The sequence below is a fragment of the Erythrolamprus reginae genome, chromosome 4 (genome assembly GCF_031021105.1).
Source record: "Erythrolamprus reginae isolate rEryReg1 chromosome 4, rEryReg1.hap1, whole genome shotgun sequence".
In the NCBI taxonomy this organism is placed as follows: domain Eukaryota; kingdom Metazoa; phylum Chordata; class Lepidosauria; order Squamata; family Dipsadidae; genus Erythrolamprus; species Erythrolamprus reginae.
In genome coordinates this window covers 21,707,068-21,726,419 of record NC_091953.1, presented here as the reverse complement: position 1 = coordinate 21,726,419, position 19,352 = coordinate 21,707,068, and the positions used below count along the sequence as shown (strand labels likewise).

The 19,352-nt window shown below is 42.2% G+C and overlaps 1 protein-coding gene across 11 annotated transcripts in view; it reads right to left on the bottom strand.

The window, feature by feature from the left end:
• The window catches only part of ZMYM2 (zinc finger MYM-type containing 2), a 111,352-nt gene extending 96,872 nt beyond the window's left edge, over window positions 1-14,480 (bottom strand). For 5 of the 11 annotated variants that reach the window (XM_070749798.1, XM_070749799.1, XM_070749800.1 and 2 more), the window contains exons 1-2: window positions 14,344-14,449; window positions 3,058-3,173 (exon numbers count right to left, since the gene is read on the bottom strand). The gene's annotated coding sequence lies outside the window, so the exon portion shown is untranslated. Of the gene's footprint in view, window positions 1-3,057; window positions 3,174-13,172; window positions 13,227-14,068; window positions 14,236-14,343 lie in introns of those variants that run through there. The other 6 variants (XM_070749801.1, XM_070749804.1, XM_070749807.1 and 3 more) reach the window with 4 other exon arrangements.
• Between the last annotated feature and the right edge of the window lie 4,872 nt (window positions 14,481-19,352).

The following is a 19,352-nucleotide window of genomic DNA, read 5'->3' as shown; positions in this document are numbered from 1 at the left end:
TAATTTAATTCATCTTATGTTATTATTTTATTAATTTATTTAAATATGTTCTAAATACAACAAAGCAAGGCTTTATTGAATGGCTAAGACCAGTGCTCTAGCATCTCCCCTTTGCAAAGCAGGGCTCATTTATAAAAGCAATTCAATTAAAATAGCAACCTAGGAACTGAACTGTTTCTCTGAAACAAAGCATAAATTGGAATCTAAGAACTGAGAATAAACCACGACTTTTTAGGATAGCAAAAGCAAATTCCTAGTCCAGCATTACAATCAAAGCTGATAAGAAGCTTCCATTTCTCTTGGTTAATTAAATCTGAAGTCCTAGAGCCACATGTCTCCTTCCTCAATTCTGGGAGGATATATGGAGCTTCCTCAAATTTTTATCTTATTTATGAAATGAAATAATTAAAAATACTGGACAAAAGCCAATACTGGATAAAAACCAGAAGATTTTGAGTTGTAATCCACCTTAGGCATTACTAAGTTGATTGATTTGGGGACAGTCATCTCTCTCAACTCATGAAATCAGGTTTGGGCAAAAAGCTGGTATTTCTATTCATGTCACAACCAATGATTACATTGTTGTGTATTTAAATGAAATTGAATAAAATCAAATTTAGGGTTTGCATGGGTCCAATTCACTTTTGCCAATAAAGTCTTGAATTGATAAAGATGGTCAGTCCGTGCAGCAATCTGTCCGTCCCTCAATCAGTCTCTCTATCCATTCATCTATCTACAGCTTTGCGTCAGTCTTGACCCCTGGCAACGACACAGAAATGCAGTTTTCTTAGCAATATTTTCAAAAGTAGTTTACTACTTTTTTTCTTCCAATGGCTGAGAGAGAATGACTAGTGATATAAGACACTCCTTAATGGCTTCATGCTAAGGACTAGAGCACATAGTCTCCCAGTTCTAGCCCAGTAAATTTAATTGCTACCGTGTTTCCCCGATAGTAAGACCCCCCCCGATTGTAAGACATATGGGGGGTTTCAGGGGGGTCGGCTAAAATAAGCCATACCCCGAAAGTAAGACATATGTCTTACTTTCGGGGAAACACGGTACGATATGCCGGAGAGCCGGAGAAGGGGGCGTCCGGACCCCCCCACCCCCAGCAGAAGCCAAGGGGGGGTTCCTTTCAAGCGGCGTTGGGCGAAAGAGGGCGGGCAGCCAGCAGCAGAAGGCGAGAGGTGCCTCCTTCTCCGGCTCTCCGGCAGATCGAGCGCGCCAAGAGGCACCTCTCACCTTCCGCCGCTGCTGGCCGCCCTCTTTCGCCTAGCGTCGCTTCGGAAGCCACCAAACGCCGTCACGGGGGCGCTTGGCGACCGCCTCTCCGTTCGCCAAGTGCCGCTCGCCAAGCACCCCCCTGACGGCGTTCGGCGGCTTCCGAAGCGACGCTGGGCGAAAGAGGGCGGCCAGCAGCGGCGGAAGGTGAGAGGTGCCTCTTCGATATGCCGGAGAGCCAGAGAAGGGGGCACCTCTCGCCTTCTGCTGCTGGCCGCCCACCCTCTTTCGCCCAGCGCTTGAAAGGACCCCCCCCTTGGCTTCTGCTGAGGGTGGGGAGGTCCGGACGCCCCCTTCTCCGGCTCTCCTGCATATCTCAGAAGCCAAGGGGGGGGGGTCCTTTCAAGCGGCGTTGGGCGAAAGGGCGGGCGGCCAGCAGCAGAAGGCGAGAGGTGCCTCCTTCTCCGGCTCTCCGGCAGATCGAGCGCGCGAAGAGGCACCTCTCACCTTCCGCCGCTGCTGGCCGCCCTCTTTCGCCCAGCGTCGCTTCGGAAGCCGCCGAATGCCATCATGGGGGCGCTTGGTGACCGCCTCTCCGCTCGCCAAGCACCTCCCTGACGGCGTTCGGCGGCTTCCGAAGCGACGCTGGGCGAAAGAGGGCGGCCAGCAGCGGCGGAAGGTGAGAGGTGACTCTTCGATATGCCAGAGAGCCGGAGAAGGGGGCACCTCTCGCCTTCTGCTGCTGGCCGCCCTCTTTCGCCCAGCGACGCTTGAAAGGACCCCCCTCCCTTGGCTTCTGCTGGGGGTGGGGGGGTCCGGACGCCCCCTTCTCTGGCTCTCCAGCATATCGCAGAAGCCAAGGGGGGGTGTCCTTTCAAGCGGCGCTGGGCGAAAGAGGGCGGGCGGCCAGCAGCGGCGGAAGGTGAGAGGTGCCTCTTCGCGCGCTCGATCTGCCGGAGAAGGAGAAAGAAAGAGGTCGGGTTGTGTGAAAGAGGCCGGGGTTGGGGGAAGGGGAGACGTAAGATGTGTGGGGGTTTTTTTGCAACGCCGCTCAAAAGGTGCCTTGGCTGGAAGAGTAGCTGGTTTCCAGGGCATAAACTGGCTCGCTTCCGGGGATGGTAATGTAAGACATACCCCGAAAGTAAGACATAGTGGGGCTTTTGGGGGTAAAAAGAAAGTAAGACATGGTCTTACTATCGGGGAAACACGGTATATCAAATTAGGTTCCATTAAAGTACTTAAAATCTAGTAAAACAATTTCAGCAATTTGGTAAGTCATAGTAAACTAACGTTTTGAAAATTCTGGGTTTCACATAAGTATAGCAGACAACCCAAATGTATATGGCTACTAGATAGCAGTAAAAGAATGGGGGGGGGGTTGTTGAGTATCAACCCATACTACCTAGTTATCTATATTTTTGCAGTCCAGACATGGCAGATCCTACTTTCATGTATAACTTATAACGTTTGAAATATAATGTAAAGAAATTTTAAAGAAAAATGAAATATCAGAGTTCAAATACATTTATAATTGTAACAAGCTTGACATATTTCCCCTACCGTAACTGCACAAAATCGAAAGAAACTGAAATTCTGAATAAATTACTCTACCTCCCATTTGGGAAGTGTTTCATTCTTACTCTGGTTAGCATAAGCAACTAAGTTCTTTGAACTACTTTTATAAGCTACTGCTTCAATAAGCCTTTTATGGTCAATCTTTCTTATTACTTAGTTAATTTTATATTTAATTTCCCCCAATTCAATTGATGGCTTGTTAGTATCTAAAAAGCAGTTAATGTTTAAAAAAATATTTGTATTTCAAATCCAAATACTTACTTGTTCAAAAACATCCAGTAATTTAGTAAAGTTATCGTTTTCCAATGCTTTTTGATCCTGGAAACTTTATTCACTTCTCTAGACAAACAGGAAATGTTTGTTTGAAAACAAGCATCCTGAAATAGATTTAATAAATATTGAGAATGCAAATTTGCCATGGAAGGTGACAATAAAGTAATTCAATTTTCAGCCAAAATCTTACAATTGTTCAAACCTTTAAAAACAATTCAAAAGCAAGTTGGCTGTTGAGATGAACACTATAGTCAAGTTCACCCTCAGCAGAATCTCAGCAAATATCATAAAAATATTATATCAATATATTTCCCATTGCAAGCAACATTTCCCAAAGTAGATACAGTACTATTTTCTTTAAAAAGAAGAAGTCACGTTTATATTTTGTTTTCCTTATTAATATTATAATTGACCAAAATTTTCAATGTGATTTTTAAAAAAAACCTTTCCTTTGAACTAACATAATATTTTATGCTGTTTGGAACTAATTACTTTCACCTTATTCCTCTTAATGCTATATAAAGTAAGCCAATGAAGTTGCTCTTTAGTATAATTTTGTTCTATATAGAGAGACAAGGAGTCATTGGAAGTTGAGCAACATACAGCTTTATTTATTATTTATTTATTATTTGGATTTGTATGCCGCCCCTCTCCGAAGACTCCGAATAAGTTATTACTGGTATATTCACTAATTTTAGGTTACAATAGACAACTCTAATAATCCTAGTACGTATTTAGTTTCATATATTTCAACAAGCTTCTTCAGTAATTCATGATCAGGTTTTTAAATAATCTGCAACATCCACAACTGAAATAATCTAATACAACTTCTATACAAAATCCACAGGCTAAATATCTATACAAATCTAAAAAATAGCCACACTGTGTTCTAGGCTACCTTGCTACTATCCTACTTACAAAACATAAAACAAGTGATTTTTCTAAACATATCTGAAGATTCATGTATGATAGAACTGGGAACATGGGATATTTCCAATTCCAATTGGGCTATCTTCCAATCAGAATGGAATGACAGCAGCAGTATCAGTTAAAAAAGCAATTTTAACCCATTCTTACCAAAAGACAATTACCAACAACGCACATATTTTGTTAAGCTACTTTACTTAAACACAGGAGTCATTATAGTTACAAATTCTGTGGCACATAATCAAGTTTATAAGCTATCATGTGATTGTGCTAACCCTAAAATGTTAATTTTATATGTATGCTAACGAGTGCATGTCCATATACTTGCCTCCCATAAAAAAAAGAAATAGAAAAATAGAAGACAGAAAAATTAAGTCAATAATAGTAAATAAAATATGTAAATAAATGTGTGCCCTTTCATCACAAGTATAATTTTAATAACTTATCACCTTCTCTTAAAATACAATTTCTTCTTCCCATATCTCATCTCTTATCTAAAAACAGTTTCTTAAAAATCTTGTCATTCAGTCCTGATCAGCAAGTCCATTAAAGATTACCTAACGTGTTTATTTGATCAAATAAACTAACTTTATGTTCTTTTACTTTTTACAATCTTGATCTTTAATCTTCAACCTTCAATAATGTCCTAGAAAGTGATTTCATTTTTTCTTTATTCTTTCTCATAAATTTTTCAAAAACTTTTGTAAATTCAATTTTGAAAACATACCCAAATCACACTTTTGGTTCATTAGTTCTATATTTCTTTTGTTTTAATAAACTAAGACAACAGCTAATATCTTCTCTATCTCCAGCACAGAATTTTTTTCAATGGCCGCATAACCTCTCATTTTAAAATCCCCTTCCTATCTGTCTGAGTCCTGTTTTGGTAAAACTTGTTCCATAAAGTCCTTTAAAAACAGTCTCTAATGGCACACATATTTGGAATGAGTAAGCAAAATGTAAGTGTTCTTCCTTTCATTGCAATCTTTAGTATCTTCAGGTTCCCTCCAAACAGTATTTTTCTACATGAAGGATTCTTATAATTAATTTTGAAATCTTATTTCAAACCATCTGGACCTTTATTCCATCTGTAATTTTTCAAAATCAATTTTCCAGTGATAATTTAGCTATTTACACTAAAATATATTTTTAATTGTTAAGTATTGAAGAAAACTCACTAATGCTATGAAATGTATTGTTCCAAAGAGTTTTTAGCTGTGGAAAAAGTTTAGATTAAAAACAAAGTATGAAAACTCCGATCCATAAAAGCACCAATCTTGGTTTGAGGTAACATTGTGTTCCTCATCTCCCCGAGATCTAAATCCACAATAGACTGCTGTCTTGAAGTATCCTCATAAGGAGGAACTGTCTGGAGGATTTGAGGCTAATCGAGTCTTCTTGTCAAGAGAGGATTCACAAAAAGCCAGTCTAGTCACTGTCTCTTCATACCCCTTGCTATCTCCCATTTCTATTAGAACTCAACTGTACTGAACACTCCATAAAAAGCTGGTTTTTAGAAACTTCCTAAAAGCCAGAAGGGCCCAAATGTATTTCTGTATCAAGATGTACCACTGGGTTACAACCCAAAAGGCCCGTTATCCTCAGCTCTCTTCATTATCTAAGTAGCTGGGCCTGGGCTGACTCTTTTTGGAAAAGGCAACACCTTAAGGCAGTGCTTCTCAAATAGTGGGGCGGGCCCTGCTGGGGGGCCGTGGAGCAATGCGAGGGGGGCGTGACCCCACAGGGAGTGGGGGTGGGTGGGTTGCACCAAACAATAGCACACAGCACAGAGTAGGAGATATGAAGTGCAGATAACAAACCTTTAAAAGACACCATGGAAAAATATTTAACAGGGATGAAAAGAAAGGAGGAGAGAGATGGAGATAATGAGACAAACGTTTTCAGTCTGCCGAAAGCTCAGACGAGAAAATATGTAGCGTATGGCTTCACTGTGACTATGATGGGAGGCAAAGAAAACCGTTATGTTTACTGTATCTAAAAATGTTGGCAGTGGACAGCATGAAGCCAAATAAATTAAGGTGTCACTTAAACACCCCAATCATGCTGATAAGCCGCTTGAGTTTTTTCAGTAACATTGTGCTGAATATTGCAAAAAAAAATCATCCTGGTGGAGAATTGGGGGCATGCAAATTGTTTATTTCTTCCTAGGATGGCATAACAGAAAATAATTGAGAAGCACTGCCTTAAGGTAACTCAATATTCTGATGCATCATAAAAAGCTGAACAAGGTCCCTTTTTTGGACATAGTCAGCATATAATAAAAATAGTGCTTGACATACAACCATTTTTTTAGTGACCAAGTTTTAATGGCACTAAAAAAAATGACTTGACCAGCCCTTGCACATATATCACAGCATCCTCATGGTCATGTGATCAAAAGTTGGGTGCTTGGCAATTGACCTTTATTTATGACAGTTGCGATCCCAAGGTCATGCCATCACCATTTGCAACCTTCGCAGGCAGTTTTTAACAAGCAAAATCAATGGGGAACTGAATTCACTTAACGGCTGACCACAATAGGCCCTAATATTGTGTACTATATCCAGATTCTGATAAAGGTCAGCCCCCAAAATAACTGGTGCTGATTTCTGTGTCTGGTATGGACCTCGACTGAAAAGGATCAGGTTAATCTTTTCTTTAAAATATTCTATAGCCTAACTATACTCAAAGATATGAATAAAAGAGGAGTGATTCGAGACTGAGTAAAGGTTATTCATACTGAGAAATGGCATCCTTAAAAGAGGTAACATATGTTCCTTCAAGGCTGGCAATACCCTTCTGTTTTTCAAAATGCCTCCAAAGCCATCCCATTGTCCTGAGTAGGAGGCCTGAAAGGATCCTGGATAGGCAAGCATGTAACCCACAGATGGCAGAGTTCATATACAAAGATTCTATCCATCTTCTAAAATTTCAAATAATCCCTATTAATATTGCAGGATTTTGCCCTGTCACCTTCCCTGATATCAGCTGATTAAATATCCCTGTAGGAATACAAGACATCATTTGCAATTTAGTTAGCTTTAACGCCTCTTCTTTGCACATATCAATTTAAATGATTTAACTGCATGTACTTTTAGTTTCTACTTTATGTCTGAAACACGTTTGTAACATGGCTAATATATTTATATTGGTAGCCCACTGGTGAGCAGTATTGCCTGTTGACAGAAGATATGAACATGTTGTGGTAATACATCAATGAACTAAGCATTTTTGTGGGCCTTAAGGCCTATCAAACATTAAATTTCTTATATTGTTGTTTTGTGATAGACTCTGACTCTAGCTTAAACTAAATATTAATTTAATCTCAAACTCAAAACTAGTTGGAAACTATTTTGCTTAAACTATACCAGCTCAGGTATTGGTCTAATTATATTGTATCATTATATAATTATTGTAAACTGCCTAGAGTCCTAGTGGATTGAGGTGGCATATAAATTGCATAAATAAGTGGATATATATATAAAACATGAATTCACAAGCACATTCAACTGGCTTGAATGGACACTGGAACAAATACAAATAATTGATGAGTCAGTCGAGGTGACCGGCTCATCTTAGTCCTGTTGTGTGGTAGGAGTTTGATCTGGTAATACCTGATGAAGTGGATAAGGCCATGGGAGCTGTGAGCTCCGCCACCTGTTAGCGGGGAGGTCAGCAGTCGACTACTAAGTCCCTCAGGGGTCGGTCCTCTCCCCCTGCTGTTTAATATCTACCCGAAACCGCTGGGTGAGATCATCTGAGGATACAATTCATTGGCTGCCGCATGAGTCCCAGAGACGGTCAGGTCCCACAGAGTCGGCGTTCTCCAGGTCCCGTCAACTAAACAATGTTGCTTGGCGGGACCTAGGGGAAGAGCCTTCTCTGCTGGGGTTCCGGCCCTGTGGAACCAGCTCCCCCCAGAAATTTGCACTGCCCCCACCTCCTCACCTTCTGTAAGAGTCTGAAAACTCATTTGTGCCATCAGGCTTGGGGCTATTAATTACCTGCCCCGGCTGATGAATATAATATGTCTGCTTTGTGAATGGGAGTTATTAATTAGTAATAAACTTGGGGTTTAGATTATTTAGCTAAATTGGATTTAAGATGTTTTCATCGTCTTTTATATGATGTAAGCCACCCCGAGTCCTCGAAGAGGGGCAGAATATAAATCAAATAAATAATAAATAAATAAAGTTTATTACATCTTAAGAGAGATGTCACACTACAAACCCTTCAACTGGAGTGACGATTTCACTGAGTTATTTGTGAATTTCTGTTCAAAGAACAATGGGAAAATTAATATTTTTACATATAATTACCATGCTGTCTGGTGACTTTAAACATGAGGGTACTCAAACCAAAGTTTACTAAAAATATATGTTTATAAATATATAACTATATGTTCATAATTACAGTATGACTTACAATCAAAATTGGTGGGTGCTTATAAAACAAACGTTTGTATCTTGGTCTCGAAATAACTAAAGTTTCATCTAAACTTGAATTAGTAGACCAACTATTATAACAATAAATCTCATTTTTAAGTTCCTACTTATTCTTGCAACTCTCTAGGTAATTTTTGGCCAGTTACCACCTCTCAGGCTCATTTATCTCACAGATTTAGGGGGTTTTCTGAATATGAAACAAGTTTCCTGGAAGTTCTGCTGAAGTGTTCTTGATTTATTTTTGCTTCATATCCAAAAGATACATTTTGAAGTTCTGCAAGATCAAGAGCCATTTTGATTATTATCTTGACAGAAAAATATCTGGAGAGGTCTCATAAGGCAAGTAGGGCACGGTTGGTGTGTCTCATCCTCCTCTCCACATGACTCATGTTCCAGTTCACCTGTTCCACTTCTCAATGCTCTCCTTTCTCTCTATCTTTGTATACAGATCTTTGTATATTTGTATTCAAGCATGGCTAGAAAATGTAAAGGCCTGGGGGAGGGATGGGAAAATGGGAGGGGGGGAAATCCTTGATGTCCCCCAATTTTTTGTTTTCTCTCAGGCATTCACATCTCTAGGCATGGAACCAACCAATCAGTTTATTTCTACATCAATCATTGTAGTTAGTTCATAATTTTCTTTTTCTGCTCTAAACCCCAGTCCGAATTATATTTAGCACCATACCCGGAAGAGAATAGCCTTAATTCCATGTATGGATCAAAATTTCTAAAAAGCACATATCAGTTTGGGGAAGACAATCTGAAAACAGCCACTCTATGCACTGCTTACCTGCAGAAACCTATAAGAATTAAACAGTGCTACCTTGCTCACTTTCAACAAGGACATTCTCTTACAACTGCCTGAAACTCTTTTTGGGGTATTGGCAGAATTTTTTCTTCTATCCCCTGATCCTTCTATAATTAACATTAAAGGCAATCTGTGGTGCCTTAAAGACTAAAAGTGCTTTTATTTATTAAATTTGTAGATTCCGCCATCTCACTCTGTAATGAGTATTGAGGCTGCCTTTTTTAAAACTAGAGCTCATATTTGCAAATAAATTAACTGTTACTCCAGATTGTGAGCGTGCATGTATGCAAAGGTGGATTATAAACAAGATTAGGAATAATTCAAATTGAAGAAACAGAGAACATGCAGTCCTCAAGTATAACAATTGGGATCAAAATTTTGGTCACTAATAACAATTAAGTGATCACAAATTTGTTAAGCAAACCTAGTTTTCCTCATTGACTTTGTGAAAGCTGGCTGGGAAGAATACAAATCATGATCATGTGACTGCAACATAGTATAACCTCCATAAATGCGAGTTAGCTGCCAAGATAATTGAATCGTGTGGCAGTGAGGGTGGTTCAATGATTAAAGTTTCAAGGAAATATCATAAGTCATTTTTTCAGCACTATTGTGCCTCCAAACCACCATTAAAGAAGTGGTTGTAAGACAAGAACCAACTGTTTATAGATTCGGGTGCTGTATAGCTATATTGATTTTAGTTCATGTCTGCCTGGGATTTATTTATCTTCATATGAGAACTAGGATTTCTATTAAGCCAGAATCATTTTAAGAACAAATAATTACTTATAATTCTTGTCTCTTAGAAAAGAGCAAGATAGACAAACCAGTTCAAACATGATGCACAAAATATTCCTTCTGACAGGAAGAACAAAAAATCCACAGTGTGCAGCATACATTCTCAAGTGAGAATCAAATTTTTATTTTGAAACAAATAATCTGCCTTAAAATAATAAGTAAAATATGGAGTTAAGTTTTATTTTTACATGTACAGTAAGTCAGAGACTTTCTATGCAACTTTAATGCTGCTTGGCATGCATTCAACTTTCGAAGAGAATTAGTAAAATAAGACTGCTGCAAATGTAAAACCTGTTCTTAGAAGTTCAGGATCTCCAGTAGACCCATGCTCGATTTCTCCCAAAATATATTCATTTGGTTTCAATACACTGCAAAAATGCCAAATGTTACCAGAAAATTAAAGCTAATTTTAAATACAAAGCTACATCCAAGTTAAAATTGTTGGATTGTTTAATGGCTTACAGAAAAACCAAAACCAACAAATCATGTGATCATTTGGTACAATGCCAACAGTACTAACCTATTTGTGCTTTCACTTAAATATTCAATTGAAAATTTTGTATGACCAACTAAACTTTGCAAACTACGGTATTTCTATTCAAGAAGTTCCCATAATACGTACTGTATAATGAAATCATATAAGAATAACCAAACCAAGGATATGAATTACATGTCAGGTTCTATACACATATTCCAGCAAAAAGAAGGAAATTTTCAAACTCTTCTTCTCATTTTATAGTGATTATAAAAGGATGAAAATTGCAGGCAAACCTGTATACATACTAAATTCCTTTGCCCATTTGTAACTATTATATATGTAGACCTCAGTAAGACTTTCATGTTCTTTAAATATGCAAAATTTTAGAACTGACCAAATTTTATTTCCTGTATTTATCCAATATTTCCATTTGCTTTCTCAACTTTCATAATTAGCCAACCATATTTTTTTCAAAATAGCCTCATTCTTATTGGAATTAACAAATTAAGTCTCTTAATTTCAAGGTTTGCTTATCCACTGATACTGAATAAAACAAATTGGTTGGACTCACACAATGCACTAAGTTATATATCACCAGTGAAAAATAGAAAAACAGGCTTTGTATGGCACATTAAAAAAAACCCATTAAGCATTAAAAAAGGTTTTTTCCCATTTTTATTTTGAATACATCTATTATTTTGACATAGCTGAGGGGTTTTTTTTTAATCCTAGGGCAACAGCTAGTTTTTAGTGGTTCACTTTGGAGCATGGAAAGAGCAAAATAAACAACAGTGCTAGTAAAAGTATCTCATCCTTTGTTATCTACAATACAGCTAAAAATACACAGATTTAAGAGTAAGAAATTCAGATTAAGAAAAGATTAAGATTTAAAAAAGTCAAGCAGGGCCTTGGCCTAATATGTAACTGAACTGCAACAATAACATGTACATTAATCTTCATATGATTTCACATTAGCATTAAAGGTAAAACTTTAACAATGTTCTATTCAAATTTAGGAACCTTTTTAAAATCTAATCAGTGTGCCCCTGAAATTATTTGGCACATCCATAATTGTAAAATAATTCTGTCAGTTTTTAAGAATCTGTTTCCTATGGTCTTATTTACAAACCATTTATTTTAATATAAAACCAATATTTAAACTCTCCCACCCACTTCCCTCAATCATTCCACTGAATTATGGTTCTGGATACTGGAATATCACCAGTGGTTATTTTAGGGGATATTTATTTATTTATTCATTCAATTTTTATGCCGCCCTTCTCCTTAGACTCAGGGCGGCTTACAACATGTTAGCAATAGCACTTTTTAACAGAGCCAGCATATTGCCCCCACAATCCGGGTCCTCATTTTACCCACCTCGGAAGGATGGAAGGCTGAGTCAACCTTGAGCGCTGATCTAGTCAGCTTCAGTGGCCTGCAGTACAGCACTCTACCTGATGCACCACCCTGGCTCTATTAAACAATAATATTTATTAAATAATATTAAATAATCCTTCATGTAGACTACATTGAAAACTACTATTTTCAACTACCACTAGCCACCCTGAATCCCTTGGAGAAGGGCAGCCTAGAAATCCAAATAAATAAATAATCCTCCATGTAGACTACATTGAAAATACTATTTTCAACTACTACTACCCCACCCTGAGTCCGTTGGAGAAGGGCGGACTAGAAATAAAATATAATATAATATAAATAAATAAATAAAAATTCTCCCTATCAGGTAATAGGTCTGTAGTTGTTTCCATTAAGGTGGCATTTGCCAAGTAACTTTACCATTTAGGGATTCCAAACTCTTGGTAGTAAGGTGAAGGGACTGGGATCAGTAAATGTAAAGTTTTCAGAATGCAACTATAAACATTTTGTTCAAAGAAAGCAACTGCATTCATCTTGAAAATATGAAACACAACCAAACACAACAGCCCACAGGATTCTCAAACCACCTCAAAGGTTTCAAGGGAAAGTAGGCCGATCCAGATAGCTGTCACCAAGTATGAACCACCATAATGTGAAATAAAACAATAACCAAACTCTGGTTTGATCTTCCAGACACCAATCCCAAGCAAATCCATTTGGAAAAGAGGGTGGGGGGGATGGTGGGATCACAGACACAAGAGAATAGTGACTAAAACCGCCACTTTGCCCAAAAGTGGGATCTCTTCTAGTCTTCTCTCTCTACTGCCTGTCAAATATGTCAGATAAGGTTGTGGGGAGGAGGGAATTCGGAGCAATGATAGCAATCATTTAAAATCAGAGTTAAAAAAAACACCACTTGAATTGTACGCTCCAAACCTCTAGAGGGCGCCCGAGATACCCGCCCCCCTCGACGGGCAAGGCGAGCAGCGGCAGGAGCCCGTCGTCTGCTTGCCAGTGTTGGTATTGCAGGGAGCGAGGTCTGCAGCGACAAGAGCCCACCCCGCGGGGGTGGAGTCGCCTCCCGGCCATTACCGGGGCTCCTTTGCTCTAGAGGAGGGCAGCAGCTTCTGCTGCACCTAACCATCTTTTTCCCCCCCCCCACATACCCTGCGAGACACCTCCTCTCAATCTCCACCCACCCCCAGTGCCAAAAATGGGTGCTCTCCCTCCGCCTCCCGAGGCAGGAAAAACATATATAAATAGCACTCACAATGGGAGCTCCTTTCGCCTTCGCTGCCAAGGCTGCGCCAAACTGGCCCGCAGCCTAAGGGGGGAAAGAGGTACTAGTCAAAAGGGGAGGAAGAGAAGAAAAGGGAGGGCATCTACAAGGGGGCATCTTCCCCTCTTTCCCCTCCAGGAGACGCCCTTCCCAATGGGCAGCAGACGGAGAGGGGCCACCACTGCTTTGGAGAGTTGGTACCCAGCACCCGACTAGATGCCCTTCCAAAAAAGGGATACTGGAGCCTCCTTGGGGCTTAAGGGATGCCCCCCCCTCATACCACGAGTCGGGGGTCTTTTCCCTCCTCGCGGTTCCCAAACGGGCAACAAACTGGACTTTCTGCCGTTCGCCTGTGGAGCCGACCCAGACCTTCCAACCTTTTCCCCTCAGTGTTCCCAAAACTCGGGAGCGCCAAGTCTAAACTCGCTTCTTTTGACTCCCGGAGGGCGCTTGAAATCTACAACATCTCCCCCCCCCCAATCCCCCGCTTTCTTCCAATTGCCCCGGGAGTTGCGCTCGGCCCCCTGCCGTCTGCCAGCAGCACTGCCGCCTCCGGTCTCGGCCGCCATTATAAAGAGACCCAGCCAAACAATACGGGAGGGGAAGAAGGGGGGGCGGTGAAAAAGAGGCTCCGTGGAGCGCAATGACCGACCCTCTCTCTCCCCGCGCCCACCTCCCTGAGGCGATGAGACGGGGAATAAATCCTCCCCCCCTCCCCACGCCGCCCCTCAGGAGGCAGTTGGGAATAAAGCCGGGCGGAGACATGGCGCGCCCCCCCACTGCACACGCACGCACCCAGATACCCCACGGCAGCCCTCTCCGCATGTCTGCCCCAGCGCCCGTCTCGCGTCGGGTTTAACCGTGCTTGCCGCCCTCCCGGTCCTTACCCGCCACCGGCCCTTACTGGGCGGGAAAAGGGGGGGTAGAAACCGACAGCAGCCGCCAGAACAACACGCAGCGGGGTATTTAGCCCGGGTTGTTCCCGAGACGCCGCTGCTCTTGCTCTCCTATCCCCACCCTGAAAGGGCAGCTGGGCTTCGAGCCAGGTCCGTCTAACCCGGCTCGGCTGTTTCGTACCCCACGACCCCGTTCTTCTGAATGGCCCCCTCGGCGAAGTCGCTCCCCATCCCCCCTGCCCGCCCGCCTGCGGGTAAAAACGCACCCTCCGCGGCTCCGCCAACGCTTCCTCAACTCTATCTCGGTCCAGTCCCGGGCTAAACGCTGCTGCTGGCGAAGGGGAGGGACAAAAAACCTAACCATCCGAGCCCGAGGAAAGGCCGGCCAGTGTTCCCGCCCCATTGGCTTTCCCAGAGGGAGGGCTTCGGTGTCGGGCGAAACCATTGGAGAAAGCGCCCGTCCATCGGCGATCTCTGTCGCCGGTTGCGCGAAGGATCTGTCAATTAGCTGCCCGCGCACGCCTCCCGTCCCTCCTCCTTTGGTTCCACCAGGTTAAAGAAAACCCGAATTACGTTGCCCACCACCAACAGCTGCAGCACCTTTGCTTCTTTCAGCTGGATGAGGGAAGGGTTTGCCATCCCAGTGTGATTAGCGTCGCTGCTGAGTACTTTCATGGAGAAGTTTGTGCTTGCCCCCCCCCCCAAGGAAAGGGCGATGGCTTCTCTAAGTCCCCCATGTCATTTAACAGCCAAGAAGGGTGTTTTAGCCCATTAATTTGTTTGCCACGGGACAATTAATTCGCTTGCCACTAGGACAAGGGGTAAAAAAAGAGGAGGGCTTGAACACCAAGCTCTGAGGTGAGGCGGCAAGTGCGATAAAGCCAACGGGTTTTTAGACGCTTCCTCCCCCCACCCTTTCTTGGGCTGTGGATCTGGAACCCTTTCTAAGGAGTGGGCAGAATAATAGAAACCAAGTCCCAAACCTAAGAATGGGGCAGCCTATGAGTCTTCTCCCGAAGACAAGAGTCTCTGTCTTCAGGAGGATTCTTTCCCCCCCCCCGCGCTCCCAACTATTCCGAGTCAAGAAAAGACGTCTCAGAAGCAGCCCAGCACGGCTCCTGGTGGTGATGGTGGTAATGGTTGGTAATGGTGGTGTCCTCCATTTTGTCGGAAGCTGCTGCGGGGAATCTGGGACCCCTTCAAGCCAACATGGGGCTTTGTGAGGCGTTCATTCCTCACTGCCTTTCGCCTCAGAGTCGAGGCAGAGCACAGCGGGGGCACCTTTGGCGATGCCCTACGACCGTTGAAGAGGTCTGGCCATTGCCAGGGCGGCAAAGGAGAGAGAAAGCCAAAGCTCTCCACCCTCCCTCAACCAAAATGGAGGATGCGCACTTCCTTTGCGTGGTTGATTTCCCCCCTTAAAGCCCTGGGATTGACGCCCCGCTCTTCCACAAACGGGGGGCGTCCTCAGGCTTTGGTGTGGTGGCAAAACCCACTTCGTTTCCCATTTCACTTATTCCCTCCCCTGATAAAACGGGAGAGAGAAAGGCGGGAAAAAAGGCAACACCGCCTTTCCTTTCTCGCTCCACCTTGCAGCAATTCCGTACACAAAAGTATTTATTCCCTGGAGAAAGGCGTGAAGAGAGAAGCTGGGCGAAAAGCTACCGGACCCTGTTCAACCTCGCCTGTGCAGGCTTTCTCTCTGGCAGCTCCCCTCGGTTACTCGTGAGGCAATAGAGGGAGCCGTTTGAACAGTTCTTTAATTCGCTCTTAATTTTCCCTTGATGGAGGGAGTGGACGCTAATTTTCAGGCGCCGCAAACGCGACCATTCTTCGCGCAGAACGGCCGCTCCACAATACTGCGCTGTCAGCCAAGCCGACTAGAGCCAAACGAATCTAGCCGAATACCAGCTGTCGATTTAGCAAATTGTGGAAAACTGGTAGAAGAAAGTCTAGAATTCAGATCGTTCACCCAGGTGGAAACTTTAATTTTCACTTGGTAATAATGGGATTAGACGAAATGTATTTCTTCGCTATTTGAAAGGCTGAAGTCCAACTTCAAATAGTACTAAAAAAGAGTCTATAACTTATTTGGAGGTGAATTTTGACTTTTTTAAAACAGTCACAGGATACTAGGACCATTTTGGACATTGATTTGTTGTTGTTATTAAAAAATCCATTACAGTGTTTTATATGCTTACTTGTTAACTATTGTTTGGTCAAGTAATTACTGGTATTCACACAACAGCTAACCACAGTGTCCTGATCAAGTCAAAGCTACACTTTAGTTTATTGTGCTAAGTTAATTTATGATCCAGCACTTTACTTGTTCTCTGCATAAAAACAGTGAAATAACTTCAAAATGCTAACGTTTTGTTTCAGAATTTAATCTTTTATTTGGTGAAATACCAATTATCCAGAATTACTGTAGGAATTTTCAGGGGTGCAATGATTTTGCTCCTAAGTGAGTACTTTTTTAAAAAAAATCTTTCACTTTTTTGCTAAAAAATTACATCAAAGTAGATAAAGGCGGACATAAGCGCACCACTGGGCCTACTGTCCCTGTCCTACTGTTTTTTTATCCTTTCTGTCACTACTTTCTACTTATGTTAATACAAAGTATAATTCTATACTTGTTTGACTAGATAGATAGATAGATAGATAGATAGATAGATAGATAGATAGATAGATAGATAGATAGATAGATAAATTTAAAATGGAAATGGAAAGAAACACTTTCCATGCCAAGTCAATACACTGGTACCTCTACTTACAAACTTAATTCGTTCCATGACCAAGTTCTTAAGTAGAAAAGTTTGTAAGAAGAAGCAATTTTTCCCATAGGAATCAATGTAAAACCAAACAATGCATGTGATTGGGGAAACCACAGGGAGGGTGGGGGCCCTGTTTCCTCTCAGGAGATTCCTAGAGAGGCCCCATGGAGGCTTCTCCCCGCCTTTTCCGGCCCTGTTTCCTCCCAGGAGATTCCTAGAGAGGCCTCACGGAGGCCTCTCCTTGCCTTTTCCGTTTACAGTTTCGGAGGCTCCGGTTTGTAAGTGGAAAATGGTTCTTAAGAAGAGGCAAAAAAATCTTGAACACCTGGTTCTTATCTAGAAAAGTTCATAAGTAGAGGCGTTTGTAGGTAGAGGTACCACTGTATGTAGTTTTCATTTTTGTAGTTTACTGTATTGTATGTACTCAGTTGTTTTTAAACCATAATGAAGGATTCAAAGCACAGCCCACATGCCACATATGACCTCGGAGAGCTAGTAATGTGGTCCCACAAGATAATAAAATATATTATATATAAGAACTTTGTTATTTATATGCTTTATATATTTTATATGCAGCCCAATACAAGTCCTCTTCATTCAATGTGGCCCAGGCAAGTTAAAACATTGGATGACCATGACCTAAACCATCATGTTATGTATCGCAACTTCCCTCTTTGCTAAATCAGCTATGGGTGTGGCCAATGCATGACACTTCGGGCCCATGGGCCGCGAGTTTGAAAACCATGATCTAAACCATAGTGAAGGATCTTCTAGGAGTTCAAACAGTAAAAACGTATGGTAGTTAATTATTATGGGTAAGCAAATCTTATAATTGACAGACTTGTCCTGTGAATTCCAATATTGTAACATCATTTTGAAAAGATAAATTCTGCATAAAAACAAAGTAATCCATTAAAGTTTATACAATAATATATATTTTACTCTTTAAATTGTTTTAAGATAATTTATGCATGCATGATATTGAATAAACTGGTCATTCACATTTTGACTTAGTACGTTGCATAAGCTTCATGTTTGTTATTTAATTTGTTTGTTTGTTTGATTGTTTGTTTAATTTGACTTCTATGCTGCCCAATTCCGAAGGACTCAGTTTATGGTTCATTGTATTTTCTGTGAACCAACAAAATAGGATAATTTAAATAAAATGCTTAAAGTATCTATGGTAAATTATGCATTGAACATGGTCTTCTCAATTCCTCTAACATGGTTTCTCTGAAAAGTAAATCCCAAAAGCACTGGCAAATATAAATGGAAGTTACCCTTAAAAGAGTCATAATTAAGTAATATGTTCCTTAAAAACAGATATTGATCTGATTTATATTAGTATACAAAGCTAAGTCATAATATGACTTGTTTTGATTTGCCAAATTATGTAAACCTTGCTGTTACACATTGTAAATTGTGGTTTGTAACTTTGTGTACTAAGCAAATTCAGTACATTGTTGGGTTAGCATATTAAGTGAACCAGTCTATTCATTTCTATGTACAGTACAGTGATCTCTCGGTTAGCGCGGGGGTTACGTTCCAAGACCTCCCGCGCTAACCGATTTCCGCGTTATACTGGATGCGGAAGTAAAAACCACCATCTGCGCATGTGCGCCATTTTTTTTCATGGCCGCACATGCGCAGATGGTGGAGTTTGCGTGTGGGCGGCGGGGAAGACCAAGGGAAGATTCCTTCAGCCGCCCAACAGCTGATCTGCTCCGCAGCGCGGAAGCAGCGAGGAGCCGAAGATGGGGTAAAGGCAAAGGGGAAACCCCATCTTCGGCTCCTCGCTGCTGCCGCGCTGCGGAGCGGATCAGGTGTTGGGCGGCTGAAGGAACCTTCCCTTGGTCTTCCCGCCAGATCACTTGCCGCTTGCCAGTCCACGCCCCCCTGGATGAGCGGCCCCGCATGGCCCCAGCGCCGGACTCCGTTGCCGAACGCCGAAACCGGAAGGGGCGAGGTGGGGGAGAACGGGAGGCTCAGCATTCCGTCAGTCGCAGCGCTGGCTGTCAACTTTTCTTTTTAAAACTGGGCAGGAGCTGACTTGCCTCCCCAGTGTTAAAAAGAAAAGTTGACAGCCAGCGCTGCGGCTGACGGAATGCTGAGCTTCCCGTTCTCTCTCCGCCCCTTCGCCCCCCTTTGTTCCTAGGAGAAGTGCTGGTGAGGAGCAGAAGGTCTGTCTTGCCTCAATCCCCAGCACTTCTCCTAGGAACACAGGGAGGCGAAGGGGCGAGGGGGGGGAGAGAAAACGGGAGGCTCAGCATTCTGTCAGTCGCAGCGCTGGCTGTCAACTTTTCTTTTTAGCACTGGGGAGGCAAGTCAGCTCCTGCCCAGTTTTAAAAAGAAAAGTTGACAGCCAGCGATTGTTCCGCTGCCGCCAGCATGGCCTGGCTGGCAGCGGAAGATGTAACGGAGCCCACGGGGGATTCGCCTTCCTCCCACCCGCAGCCGAGACTGATCGTGGGCTCCTTCGCAACCTCGGAGAGCTTCCAGGG